Source organism: Elaeis guineensis, chromosome 3 (assembly GCF_000442705.2).
Source record: "Elaeis guineensis isolate ETL-2024a chromosome 3, EG11, whole genome shotgun sequence".
NCBI lineage: Eukaryota > Viridiplantae > Streptophyta > Magnoliopsida > Arecales > Arecaceae > Elaeis > Elaeis guineensis.
Genome location: NC_025995.2, coordinates 76,654,950 through 76,668,420, shown reverse-complemented (window position 1 = coordinate 76,668,420; position 13,471 = coordinate 76,654,950). Strand labels below are relative to the sequence as shown.

Here is a 13,471-nt window from a genome sequence, read left to right as displayed (position 1 = left end):
AAGATAGAGATCACCTTTTAAAATGGATTTGGGAATCTCCAAAATCTATGCATAGCAGGAGCTATGGCCTCTGCAGCTATGAACGCACAGGAGATAAATCAGCCGTTAAGATATCCAAGCATCCAATTAAGCTTGTAAAACATACTGAGGAATGCAGGTGATAGCCATAAAGATCATTCTTCCAAATTGCCTTGTATCGAGTGATCAAGCATTTCCAAGCATAATTACAAGCAACTGCATCCACATCAAAATAATTCTCTTAGTGAAACATCACTGCCTTTTCAGAACCTAAATGAACTCTTCTTGGATCTGCTTCTAGTTCTGAATGAACACAACAAAAGCAAAGGAGCAAAAGGTGAAATCTGAAATCAATGTGAACCCAACAAGGGTGAATATCATGCATCCTCATCTAAACTACAATCATATATGCACAAACTGGGGTGAGAAAAGGAGACCATCACACTTAAAATTACAAATAGATAGGAGAAAAATGAAGGCCCTCAACCTACACAACAACCCAATAAGCATCACCCTATCAAAGAGACTGCGCGTCATAAGATTAGCCAAATTTCAGCATCACTTCCACTGCATTACAGCAAGTCATGTCAGATGCAGACTGACTCTGATTTTTGCACCCTCAAATTGGATGATCGCAGGGTGATCGGTGCTGATTTTGACCATCAAATCAATGAAGGAAGAACAAAGTAAAAGGAAACAAGAAAGAAAAAAACAAAAAAGAGAGAAATGGATCTCTTTGAGAATCCTGAGCTGCTTTCGATTTGAATTCATTGTCATTGAAGGTTCCGCATCATCCATGTTCCTGTACATCATAAATTCTCTTAGAAGTCTGTAAGGGTATAAATAGCAAACTAATTCAATTTAAAAGAACACCATCCAGAGTCACCATCAGGATTTGAGAAGAATATCTGCTAATTATTTTATTATATACAGCATTACAGGATTTGAGACTTTATAAGATTTCCCTTTGTCAATTGATTTCTTTTGACTGCAGCAGCAAGATACTATTTCTGATTTGCAAGTTGAAATGCAAAGTTTACTGCAAGAAGAACAATTAGATGTGATAACATTAGTTTGACAAGATGCGAATGAAGGATAGAAACAAAAGCGAATCCAAAATTCTACTAGACCTGAAATGCATATATGAAGAGGATATAAGGCACTGTATAACATGGAGAACTACATCAACCTTGCAGCACTAATCAAAGGGCTTGAGGAGGGGAGGGGAAGGGTTCGGAGAATATCGCAAAAGGGAGTGACGGCATGGTGGAGGAGAGAGAGAGGGGGAGGATGGCAGTGAACATTGAACAGCAAGGGGCTGCCTTTATCTATGAACACTGCAGCAGTAGTGAAAATTTTGGAGATTGCGGCAGCTGCAACAACTAGTTCTGAATGGTATAAGGGTGAAGATGTGAATACAAGCTAATCAGGGAGGAGAATGGGGTAAATGGATGACAAAGCAAAACAAAGAGAGAGGCCTTATTTGAAACTTCAGGTGGGGGAGGATTATGGTTGGATCTTTGCTTATGATCCAAGGTCTTTATATCCCAGAAACTAGATCTCCATCTGATGGCTGAACTTAATAAATGTTTCAGTTGTTATCTAACAGCCAATAAAATTCCATTATATGCCAAGTTATTCATGTAATACATAAAATACTGATATAAATATTTTATTGATAAAAATAAATTTAAATTCGTAATACTTATCTGTTGTTCATTTATATATGGTGGCACTTAATGAAGCCAGACATGGAAGCTAATGTCTAGCTTGTTCATATTTTGAGCTTAAAATCCTAGCTCAAGCTCAGATCATTTATTAGTCAAGCGAGTTGATGCTGAGTTTAGAGCAAAAAGTGAGCTGCTAATGTACAAACAGCTTGCTATATGGCATTACATTTGATGAGACAAGGCTTCTGCAGTGCTCATCACCTAATCAAACTGAACTTGGAAATATCTAATGAAGACAACCCAACATCAAAATAATCTAGATCTAGCATCAGTCCTGATGGATTACAGGAGAGATTATAATCCCTTGTTTCTTTCCACAATGATAAATCTCCTTCCCTTTTAGCCATAAATTATTGTAGACATATCAAGGTTAGGCTCAAAGGGTTCAACAACTATAAATGGCGGTCAGCCATTGTAAAGCTATCCTGAGATGAACCGTACTTGAAATTCCCTTCTCTTTATAAGTCATGATTTTTTTCTTCCTAAATAGATCACAGCATATGCTAAATAGATGCTACTGCCAGAGTTGACAGAGGATTCTCCCATGGATTTTTATGTCATTGGCTCTTCAAAAGCCAAAAGCAGGCTTCGTCAAACTGTCTTCACCGATGAAATTTCCATTGTTTGTTCAATCTTAGTGATTGGCACAAATCATCCTTCCAGTGGAAAAGATCATATGCACATTTAATCAAGACACTGGATCATGTTTAGTACAATTCTGTGTTGGATCATTTTTAATAGAATTCTTACTTCAAGCCCTAGATGCTGTCTTTTCCCGTCTTGAGAAAATGCAAGCATCCTTGTTGTTTGCTAATCCTCTATCCATGTCTTGTGTTCATCATCATATAGATGAACTCGATGCACATCTCCTTGACCATAAACATATTACGTTTGTGTTAGTTGATCCTCATTGACAAGATCTTCGATCTACTTTTCTGTAAGAAATTGCAAACTGTAGATTGAAAAGATTGTAAGCAATTAAATCCACTATTACATGTGGAAAACCTTGAGCCCGAACAAGCTTATAGAAATGCCTCTAGACAACTATGAACAAGAAAGAGGAAAAAAGATTATAGGTAAAAAAATTATTGCCCCTATTCCACCCTTTTTTAAATACAAACTATCTTGTCCACCCTTTTTCTCTGAGTGGTAAAACAAAGCATTCTATCAAAAAAAAGAGATCTCCAGTCTTTTTCATTTTTATCCTAAAGGATGGTCAGAAACCATTGTTTTTTTTTCTCTTTCTCTGAGTTGAGAGTGCTCATGAAACAATTGGAACCCCATATTCCTCATGATATCAGATTATCAGCCAATCAGACTGATTTGAAAAAGAAACAGATTAGATAACAGTTCCATCAGAACTTTATCTACAGCACCTTCTCACCTGAGCTCTTTAGAAAGCATACAACAACTAACTGATCACAACAAAGAAATAAAACGGGATAAAAGAATCACTTGGTTTCCAGTATCGTCAATTGTTCTTAGCAAAAGAAGTTTATGATTTACAAGAAGATGCGGAGTCCAACTCACACAATTAGCAATCTCTTTGATCCTCAACTTGCAATCTCTTCTATCCTTCTAAGTGAAAGTTAAACAACTAAGTGGAACAAAGTTCTCTACCCAACCATCTAAAATCCAAGCACTGAGAAGTAGACAGCATAAAAAAGGAGGAATCATTAGAAATAAATCTGAAGATCTGATTTACAATAAAGTAAACTTCTGTTTATCAATCAGATCTAAGAGTATGAATGGACAAGAAAAAAGGACAGTTTTCTTAAAGTCTACACCAAACGGGTAGATGACAAACATCAGTATCCAACATAGCGTGACAAACATTTAAGTGCACCATAAGATTAGACTATTAGACTGTGAATTGTTTACCTATGACTACTAACCACAAGTTCTAGGATAGTCATTGGATGGTGCACATAAGTAATTCCAACTAGTCAAGGAAATATTTTTTTGATTACCTGGATTTGATCCTCATCACCCAAAAAACACATCAACTGCATGTGAGATATAAGTTGGCAATTTCTAACCCAGACCCACAAATCTGCCTGTAGCTGCCTAAATAAATGAATTTGGGTGAAGAGTCTTTTACAGTCAGCTTGAATTTGGTTCAATGAGACTACGTCAATCGTAAATGGGTTGAGTTCAGGTTTGGCACCAACATCCTGTAGGTGAATATGGGTTGCTCAGACCCTCCATCACATACCTAGGCCCCCCAAGGATGCTGGTAATATTGCAATGCGCTATGCACTACCCAGGACTTGGTAGTGAGTCAGAAGGCCGTACATTTTATTTTTACGAGAAAGAACAAAAAGATGCTGAAAATAAAAGTCACACAAATAACTGTTCAGGATGCAACATGTTTTATGCTCCATCTTACCTTTCTCTCAATTTATTTGATGTAGAATCCCAGATCCTTCTTTCTGGTTGTCTTCTTCTTCAATTTGTTAATGTACATAAACTGATAGTTGAAGCCATAATTGGATTGGTTGGTTGATGGATCCATATAAGAAAATTGGGTTAGACAATTTTCAACTAGGTCATAAATGTGTCAGGTATGACTTGAGGCTTGTTTGACCCGATCTGTTCCCATCATCACCCTTACTTCTAGATCTTTAGAGATCTCCTTTCAAAGCCATCAGAAGCTGAATATACATCATCTGGTTCTTCAATTACCTTCCCAACTTGGTTGATTTGACTGGCAAGTAAAGCATCAATAGGACATCTATACCATATATTCTTATTTAGCTGACACAACCAGATCTTAGACTGATGTTACCATAACTCCAATAAAAAGTCCAAAGCATGTCCTCTTTTTTGCATCCTAGAAGCAAACCACTATTCTTTGTTCTATCATGCTTATTTTTATGGTGTTAAAATCCTTTTTTCAAATCAGATAGAAAAAGATGACAAAAAGCGAGCGAGCGAGAGAGAGAGAGAGAGAGAGAGAGAGAGACCGGGGAGGGGGGGTGATGTGGAGGATAGGGGCTTAAATCAAGTCTATAATCCAAATGAAAATACCTTCAGCGAATCCAGCATTTTTTAAAATAAAAATAATAACACTTTTACTTCATAGTATTATTTTTCTTAAAAAAGAAATCCATACAATGATCTTTCGAAGGCAACATAGCCAATTATGCAGTTCATATCATTCCAGATTTACTTAGATAACCTCGGATAAAAGTGTTGTCTAATTGCAATCTTAAACTTGAAGAAAACCTTTTCTTTTTTGTGAATGTACTTTTCAATCACATCCAGCTTCCTTCTCTCCCTTTTAGATTTCGTTCATTCAAATTTCAAAGGCATGGTTGATCATGTGAAATCCTTTTAAACTTGCCATCACTAAGAACACCCTCCTTGCTGTCCAGTATTTATAAAGCATGATTCTTGCTTTCTTCTCCCTTCACTATTAATGTGGCGGTCTATATGCTCCAAATGTCATTTATGGCTGTTTGCATTGCATAAACTTGCCCATAGCTAATCTTGAATGCTTGGAGCATGCAAGGGATGCTCACAAGTTGAGGAAACAGTAGATTGTTATTCTTGACTTGGCAAATCAGTAAATGATTTGGATCTCATTCTTGGATGAGGATTGGTTAGGATTATAAGATCTAGAGCTGTATCATGCATCATGCAATCCCTTAGCTTGTAAGATTCAACCTGATCATGTTGTTTACATATTACATAATGTGGAAGTCCATTTTATACAATTTATTGGGCTATGGCTTTTAGAATTACTTAATTATCCTTTATAACTTCAAGCATATCAAATTAGCACTTGTCATAATTTTTGGCTTCTAAAGAGTACAAAATAAAGAAAAAATAGAATTTGCAGAATTAAGATTTAGATTTTCATATTTTGAACAATTTGTTGAAATTTTGTTCCTTTTTGCCCAAAATATTCTACCAAAAAGGATAACTGAATTGATAGGTCATATATAAATATCTTGAATAACCAGAAATGATGCTTGTCTCATTGACATGTATATGATGGTGGAAACTAGATTTGTTATGTGAATGGCTTTTTATTCTTCATGCATCTACTTTATAATTTCTCAACTTTTACATTTTTAAAATTTTTTTGAAGAAATATGAAAAGAAATCAATTTGTTGAAATTTGGTTCCTTTTTGCCAAAAAAATTCTACCTAAAAGGATAACTGAATTGATAGGTCATTAGGTTGTATATAAATATCTTGAATAACCAGAAATGATGCTTGTCTCATTGACATGTATACGATGGTGGAAACTAGATTTGTTATATGAATGGCTTTTTATTCTTCATGCATCTACTTTATAATTAATTAATTTGTCAACTTTTACATTTTAAAAAAAATTGAAGAAATATGAAATGAAATCTAATGATCAATGATCATATCCATGATCAATCCAATTTAATCCCCTCTATGATTTACAACTTAATGCTGTTCCTAACAACATTAGTCCTATAATTCTTCATGTGATGATTGGAGGACATGAAAACTCAATTTGGCATATTTGGTATGATCACTTGTTCTAAAAGTGATTAGGACAGAACTACAATTTTCTTTTTCTCTTCAATATGGATAAAAATCATTGAACCTCAATTATCAATCATCCATTGACTTCTCCAAGCAAATGGTACAATGATTCATGCAGTCTAGATTACTGTCATGTTGCTGTATCTTGTTGCAGCCTCTCATCCCACTATAAGGGGGGAGACCAAATGTGGCTTGAGATCAAAGATCAAGTAAATCTGAGTTTTCAAGTTCAAAATCTAATTCTAAACCACAAATTTTGATCTTTTCTCACATTCAGCAAGGTGGTTTGAATTCACAGCCTGCAGGAAATTCCTAAATCAAAATATCAAATGAGAGAAGCTTCAACTCTGTTCTGAAAATAATATAGGATTTCCTTCTTTTTTTTTATTTTTTGGCAGATGGTCCCAAATTGCAGCAACCTCCCTTTCTTTTAAACAGTAAACAGCCTCCATTTACTTGACTGGGACTACTCTCCAAAGAAAGAGATTTGTAGATTTTATCCAAATAAGGAAGACAAATGATAACATCCTTGAAGAAAATAGGGGCTCATTGGCAAGACAAGAAACAGGATGGAGAGGATAGTTGGCAAGAGATTTTGCCTGACAACACCCAGAAAGTACCACCTGTTGCCATTAGCTTATAATTGGCAGGCCCCCACTTGCTAAAATTTGCCATAGAAGGGCCTACACTTGTTAAATTGTAGTCCCCTACTAACTAAAGAACAACACAAATAGTTTTCAATTATGAGCTTATTGAACTGAGACTTCCTACTTGTAGCCATCAACATCCAATGTCTTCCCTGACTACATTAATGTTCCCCAGCTATTTTGTAGACCAATAGAAGATCAAAGATGATTAGAGACAGTGGCAATAATGATCATCATACAAAATATTGTATCAATAATAATAACAATATTTGCCACCATAGGCTATTGTTGAATCTTTGACTGATCCTAGATGTCAAATATTAAGCATGCCATATATTGACAATCATAAAGGGATCTCATTTGGTAATAATGATCAATTATACATAATACTCGATTAAGAATAAACACACAGGGCAAGCTACAAAGAGTTTGCATATTAATCAGTTTCAATGTGATAAGACAATTAAATGAAAAAAGGGTCATGACAAAACCCGCAGCAAGATCATCAATAAAAGCCTGGAAAAATTTCATCATTTAAGGAGTGTCTTGCATCTGTAATGCACATTTTTTTCCCTATTTTTCAAGATGGATCACATGGCATGGAAGGAAAGGGTAAGTACAGAGGATAGGTGTCCTGTTTCTTATTCTTTCCTCCGTTTTCCCATTATTCTTTTTTCTCCTCCATCTCCTGTGGACAGTGCACAGGAAAAGCAATGCTTTGGAATCTGGTAGGCAACCATATTAAGCCAACCTCCAACTCTTTTCCATTATAAATAGGTTGAGTTAAGGTGCCTCAAAATCTTAAAAGTTGATACAGTCATACAGGCATCACTTCAATACAGTATACTGGAAGCACTATAATGGCTTATCAGACATACCTTCCAGGAAGCATCTGTGATGTATTTACTGAACCTTAGGAACTACCAAGCCGCTTGGCCCTGTTGTCTTGCTTTTTTTCTGCCCAGATAGCAGCAACCTCTTTCTCCATGGCAGTAACTTCCCTTTTCATTTTCTTAGCCTCCACTTCCATTGCTTTAGTCAAAGTGTCTACTTTCTTTGCCAATATCTTCATACCAATATAAAAGAACCAAGAAGTTAGGTGGATTTTGAAAAGCCTCAATGCTTAAATGTTAAAATGCCAAAAGAGTATGTACCTCAATTGCATCATCCTTGTCCTTCAGGCTTTGAACTTTCTCATGGCCTGCTTTCCTTAAGGTGATTACCTCCTTTTCCAACATGTCATACAACAACCCAGAGACTATCATTTGTGTCAGCATTAGTTAATTCCACAGGCTTCTCATCTGGATTCTCCTTCCAACTGTTATTTGTTTTGCTGTCTCTAATACCATCAGAAGATCTATTCAATGAATGGCCTATTCCATTTGCAAGGACTTTGCCCTGGTCAAGTGACCTGGTGCCTCCATCAAATGACTTTGATGTTCCTTTTGCATGTTTCAGCACTGCACTGGTGCTCCTAGAGGAAGTGGATTTCAATTGAAAAGATGATGATCTCCTAGGCAGAAAGCCATTAGGAGATGACTTGGATGCACACTCAGCTCCACCAAGGGATTGGCGACGTGAAGGACCATTAGTTGCACTCTTCCCTTCTACACTGGTGTGGCTGGAACAACTAGGGGACATTCTCAATCCCTCTTCTAATATTTTGATGCGCAACTGGAACTTCTCCTGAGAAATCAAAAGAATGATAATGTAATTGTTTCCATGTAACTTAACAAGGCAAATCTGATCAGAATCGAGAGGTATGATTGCAAGTTTTACTTTTAATTGAGGTTCAGATCTTGCAGCACGTTGTGCTACATAAAGCTTATCCCAAAGCTGCTGCATTTCTCCCTGCAAAAAATATTTTGAAGTAGAATAATTCCTTATTCACACTAAAAGTACACAGGTGGGCTGCAAGAAAGTAGTACAAATATTAAAAACCAAAGGCATCTCAGTGCACAAGGTTCCTACCACTGTGAGGTCTAGGGAGGGTCAGATGTATGCAGCCTTACTTCTATATACAGACAGGATATTTCCATGTCTCTGACTAGTGACACCCAAGTCATGTTAGAGCAACTTTATCGTGGCACCAAGACCCGCCCTCAAGAAAATAGTATAATAAATATATAACCAGGAAAAATAACAATGACATAAAGAAGTATCTTATGACATATATTTGAATGGAACGGATCAGTAAGAGATACAGTAAAAAATTACAGCTTACTTGCATGAATCTTCTCTCTTTAAGCCACTGTCTAACAGGCATGACTTTATCATTAGGATCTTTCCATTCATTTGCTACTATGACTGCAACTCTATTTGCTGTAACTTTTGCAAAGGCAAGTTCACGGTCAAGGGTTTTCCTCTCTTCCTAAATAAATAATGCATATTGAGGAACATGGTAGGTTGTGAATGAGTAAGAGCACTACAGGTGGTTCTTGAATCCTGGCAGGGACTAAAATGGTAACGTAAAGAACTGTGTCAAATTCCAAAATCTGCATGAAAGGAAAATGGCTCACATTCATCTCCTGAACTTTCTGCTGATAATCTCTCACAGCATTTGCAGCTGCACCTCCAGCAAGAACAGCCTCTTCTAGCTCTTGAACAGTCTGGCTAAGCTGTTCAACCTCTGCAACTTTTTGACGGTGTAATTTGTCCAATATCTTGTTGTCTTCCTAAAAATGCAAAAGATAGGCAACTCGAACACCAAATTCATCTCTATAATAAATAGGCTCAGTCATCCTTTCATCTCAATCTGTTTCACTAACTCTTGGTTATTGTTTTGTAGATCATCCACCATGGAAGCCTTTGTCAAAGCAATCTGTACAGTTCTTTCTGCTTCTAGCAATGCTGCCTCCTGTGATTTGGTTAGATGATCCAATGCCCTGTTGTCATCCTGCAGCTTCACAATCTGCAAAATAGTAGCTCTAGTGAATTGTGCTGTCTTGTACTTTTTATTCGCAGTAAAAAGACAAACTCAAATAGTAAAACCATTATAAGCAATTACAGGACATCTTTTAGTTCGCTGGAAAAGCACATCAGAGCTGTCACATTGCTAGCCAAAAGTAGTCCTCACAATGCTACATATGATTTACTAAAGAAGGCAAGATGCCCTGACATCACTTCATGGTCATGCACGAAGAGCATATCAACAAGTGTGGGTACAAGCTTTGGCAGTCCTTCCCCATTTGCAGTTCGCTCTTTTGGAGCAATGCCATATATGAACTCAGGGAAATCAAAACTGTCTTCATATATTTGCTATTTGGCATTATTTTAACAGACAGATTGTTTTAGATTTTATATTATATCAGATGAACAATAAAACAAAAACAGGGTCCTGTGTATATTTTCTAGTGAGGAGACAAAAGCACCAATTAAGCCACTGTACCAGCATTCACTACATAGCTTGGCGAAGGTGACGCTTATAAGAAAGTCCAGTTTCACTACTATGGTTGGAAATGTTGTACAAATAAATGAAGTAAAAAAAAAATAGTAATATACTAATATGTACGTTAGGAGAAAAAGAAAAGCAGTATTCAGCATAACATTTAAAAGCTTGCAAGCAATTCTTGAACGGTCCACAAATTTCTAAAACCAAGAGCATTTTAGTAAGAAAATATATCCTATGGCATACTCCAGCATCATTTTAATTTCTGATAACCAGGGGGATCAAAATGGAAAGCTTTGATGTACAGGACCATGGTATGTAATACCTCCTGGCAGGCAAGCTTTAATTCTGCCTCAACTGGTGCCAGAATGGCTTCAAGAGGAGGCATGTTATCTTCCCTTTGAGCAGCATGAACTCTTCTAAGAGTAGCTTCTGCAGCAAACTGGGCAGCCATGGATGCTTTCTTCTCATCATTTATCTTCTTGATTTCAAGATTCTGTGGAATTCTGTGTTTCATCAACCTCTATCTCCACATGATAACTAAAAATAGTGGGAACGAAAATAAGATATCCTGTAGGTACTTTGTTTTCTAGAAGAGATTCCATTAACTTGAGCTTCTCCTCCATCTTTGCCAATTGCTCCATAAGCTGGCAGAAAAGATAGCATAATTGCATCCAAGAATAGGCAAAACTCAGCTTTCTACAACTTTTCTTATAGCAAGGCTTATAACAATGAACCAAACCTAAGTTTGCTATTTACCTATATCAAAAATGGTAATTTGGGGGAAATAGGAGAAATATTAGACAAACATGAACTAAAGGAAGTCTTCAGTACCAATTTAATAAATTGTATCAAGTTATGACTTATTTCTTGGAGTCAATAAGTACAGCTTAAATTTCCAGAGACTAGTTCCTACTGAATTGTTGAGATTAAATAAGATCTCTCTGATCTAGATAGATGGAACAATAACATGCATTATATCCAGTTCTTACAGCTAGAGAAATATGCAAAGAAGTATCTCCATAGAGGAACCTGATCATAAAGCATATCAATTTGTTCCGCCATATCTAAATGAAAATTTTCATGATAAAATGCTAGACAATAAAACTAAATATTATAAAAGATAACAGAAAATTGAGAACTTTCCAAATCGAACTCAATCTACAAAGAAGAACAAAAAAAAGGAAGAAGGAACTTTGACAATGATACCAGAGAAAAAGGCCTAAACTAATCGTCATTCACATAAGACTCGCATAAATAAACAAGCGAAAGAGACTTCCGTAAAAAATGAGGTAATGATAAGAGAAGGGAACAAATATTCAGTAAAGTTTATGTTCGTTTGAATGCCCAATATAATAAAGAGGAAGTAAGAGAGAACTACATCTTCCACCGCTTTCTCTCTGGCTCGCTCTGACAACTTCAGCGCCTTAATCTCCGCATGAACCTCCCCCCATTCCCGCTCCTTATCTGAATAAAAATTAAATCAAACATAAAAAATCCAATTATTCCGGAGCCTACGAGGCGACGAAACTAAGACGAGACAATCGAAATCCACGCGTTCGGACCACATTCCCACCTCTGACTTCATTCTCGAGCCGACTGAGCTCCACCCTGACCGGATCCGATCAGTGCAGCAGATTTATGAATTCCTCGGCATCCAAGCTCGCCCGGATCGGCGCTCTTCGCCAGGGCGCCCCCGCCGACCTATTCTCCCCCTTGAACATCCCCGACGCCAGAAGCAATGGCGCAGCATTGCCGCCAGCCGCCTCTGCCGAGGATCCCTCCCCACGGCTTCTCGGATCCGCCATTGGGGGAAAAAGTGGGAGCGGTTCAAGAACGGAGTAAAATCGCTCCTACTTGGCGGGCACAGGGTTTTTTCTGGCCGAGGGAAGTTTTCTTTTCTCCTTTTTTTTCTAGGGTTTCGATTCGTCGATCGAGGAGAAAATGGAGCGAAGGGAACCCTATGTTTCTCTTTTCTTTCTCCTTCTGTTCTTCTCAGTGGGACGAGTGGGAATGGGCGGCCTTTCATGTTATTATATTCATGTAAATTACCTTTCAAGTCTTCAGGAGCATCGCCGTTGTGCATGCTGTCGACCGTCGGCTGTTTTTTGGTGCTACCGGAGCCGTTATAACTGTAGACGGTCGGCTGTTTTTTGGTGTTAGCGGAGCCGTTATAACTGTTTTATAATGTTTCTTGCGTCATTTTTATTTTATTTGGGAGGTAGAAAGGGTCTTTTACAATAAAATAAATATTTAATAATTGAATGTGATTTATTAGTAGACCTATATTTTACTTATTAGTATTCCATAAGTGGCATGCATTAGATGAGTTTTAAGAAGGCAAATAGAAAAATCAAGAAGATTGAAGTCTTCTTGGGACGGAAAAAAAAAAAAAAAAAATCTAAAGTCTTCTTGGGACGAAAAAGAAAAAAAATCTAAAAAGATGATGGAATTGGATATATATATATATATATATATATATATTATATATATATATATATATGATGCATCTAGGAGGTGGTATGGATGTTGTGATTAGGGCATTGCAATCACCTTGTAGCAAATGAAAACAAACAGCAACGAAATAGAAGTAAAAATAGTTTGGATATGGTAAAAAATAGAGCCACATTTGGAGTTAGACTAAAAGAATTCTTGTTGTTACATGGAAAGATATTTTTCTTCTTCAATCATATATTATAATAAATATAAAGAGTTGTAATTACTTAAAAATTATACAGTTTATTATCTAGAGTTAACTTTTTGGCATTAAACTAGTTACAGTCATGCTCCAACCTTTGATAGATGAAATTAATACTGCACCTCAACCCAGAGCTGTCTTAGCACGTACACCATATTGTTTGCATGACCTACCAACTAGATGTTTCACGTATCCTATCAATTATGTTAAAGTCATATTTTTCTTACTCTACATGATTTTTATAATTAAGTACAAATTAATAAGTTTCATACAAAATTAGACTCGATAACATTATAATCCATGCAGCATCAATTTAGTGATGCATAATACACATGTCGATGTATATAAGATATACATAATCATGTAGATGATTATTTGAAGGATTTTTTCTTCTATTAATGATTAACTCAAATACTAATATACCAATCCACTCTTGATCTGAGAACTAGGGCATCTTCTCATC

General features: G+C 36.5%; 1 pseudogene; it reads right to left on the bottom strand.

Annotated features, from left to right (window-relative positions):
• Positions 1-1,197: 1,197 nt before the first annotated feature.
• Positions 1,198-12,397, bottom strand: LOC105042115 (microtubule-associated protein 70-2-like; annotated as a pseudogene).
• Between the last annotated feature and the right edge of the window lie 1,074 nt (positions 12,398-13,471).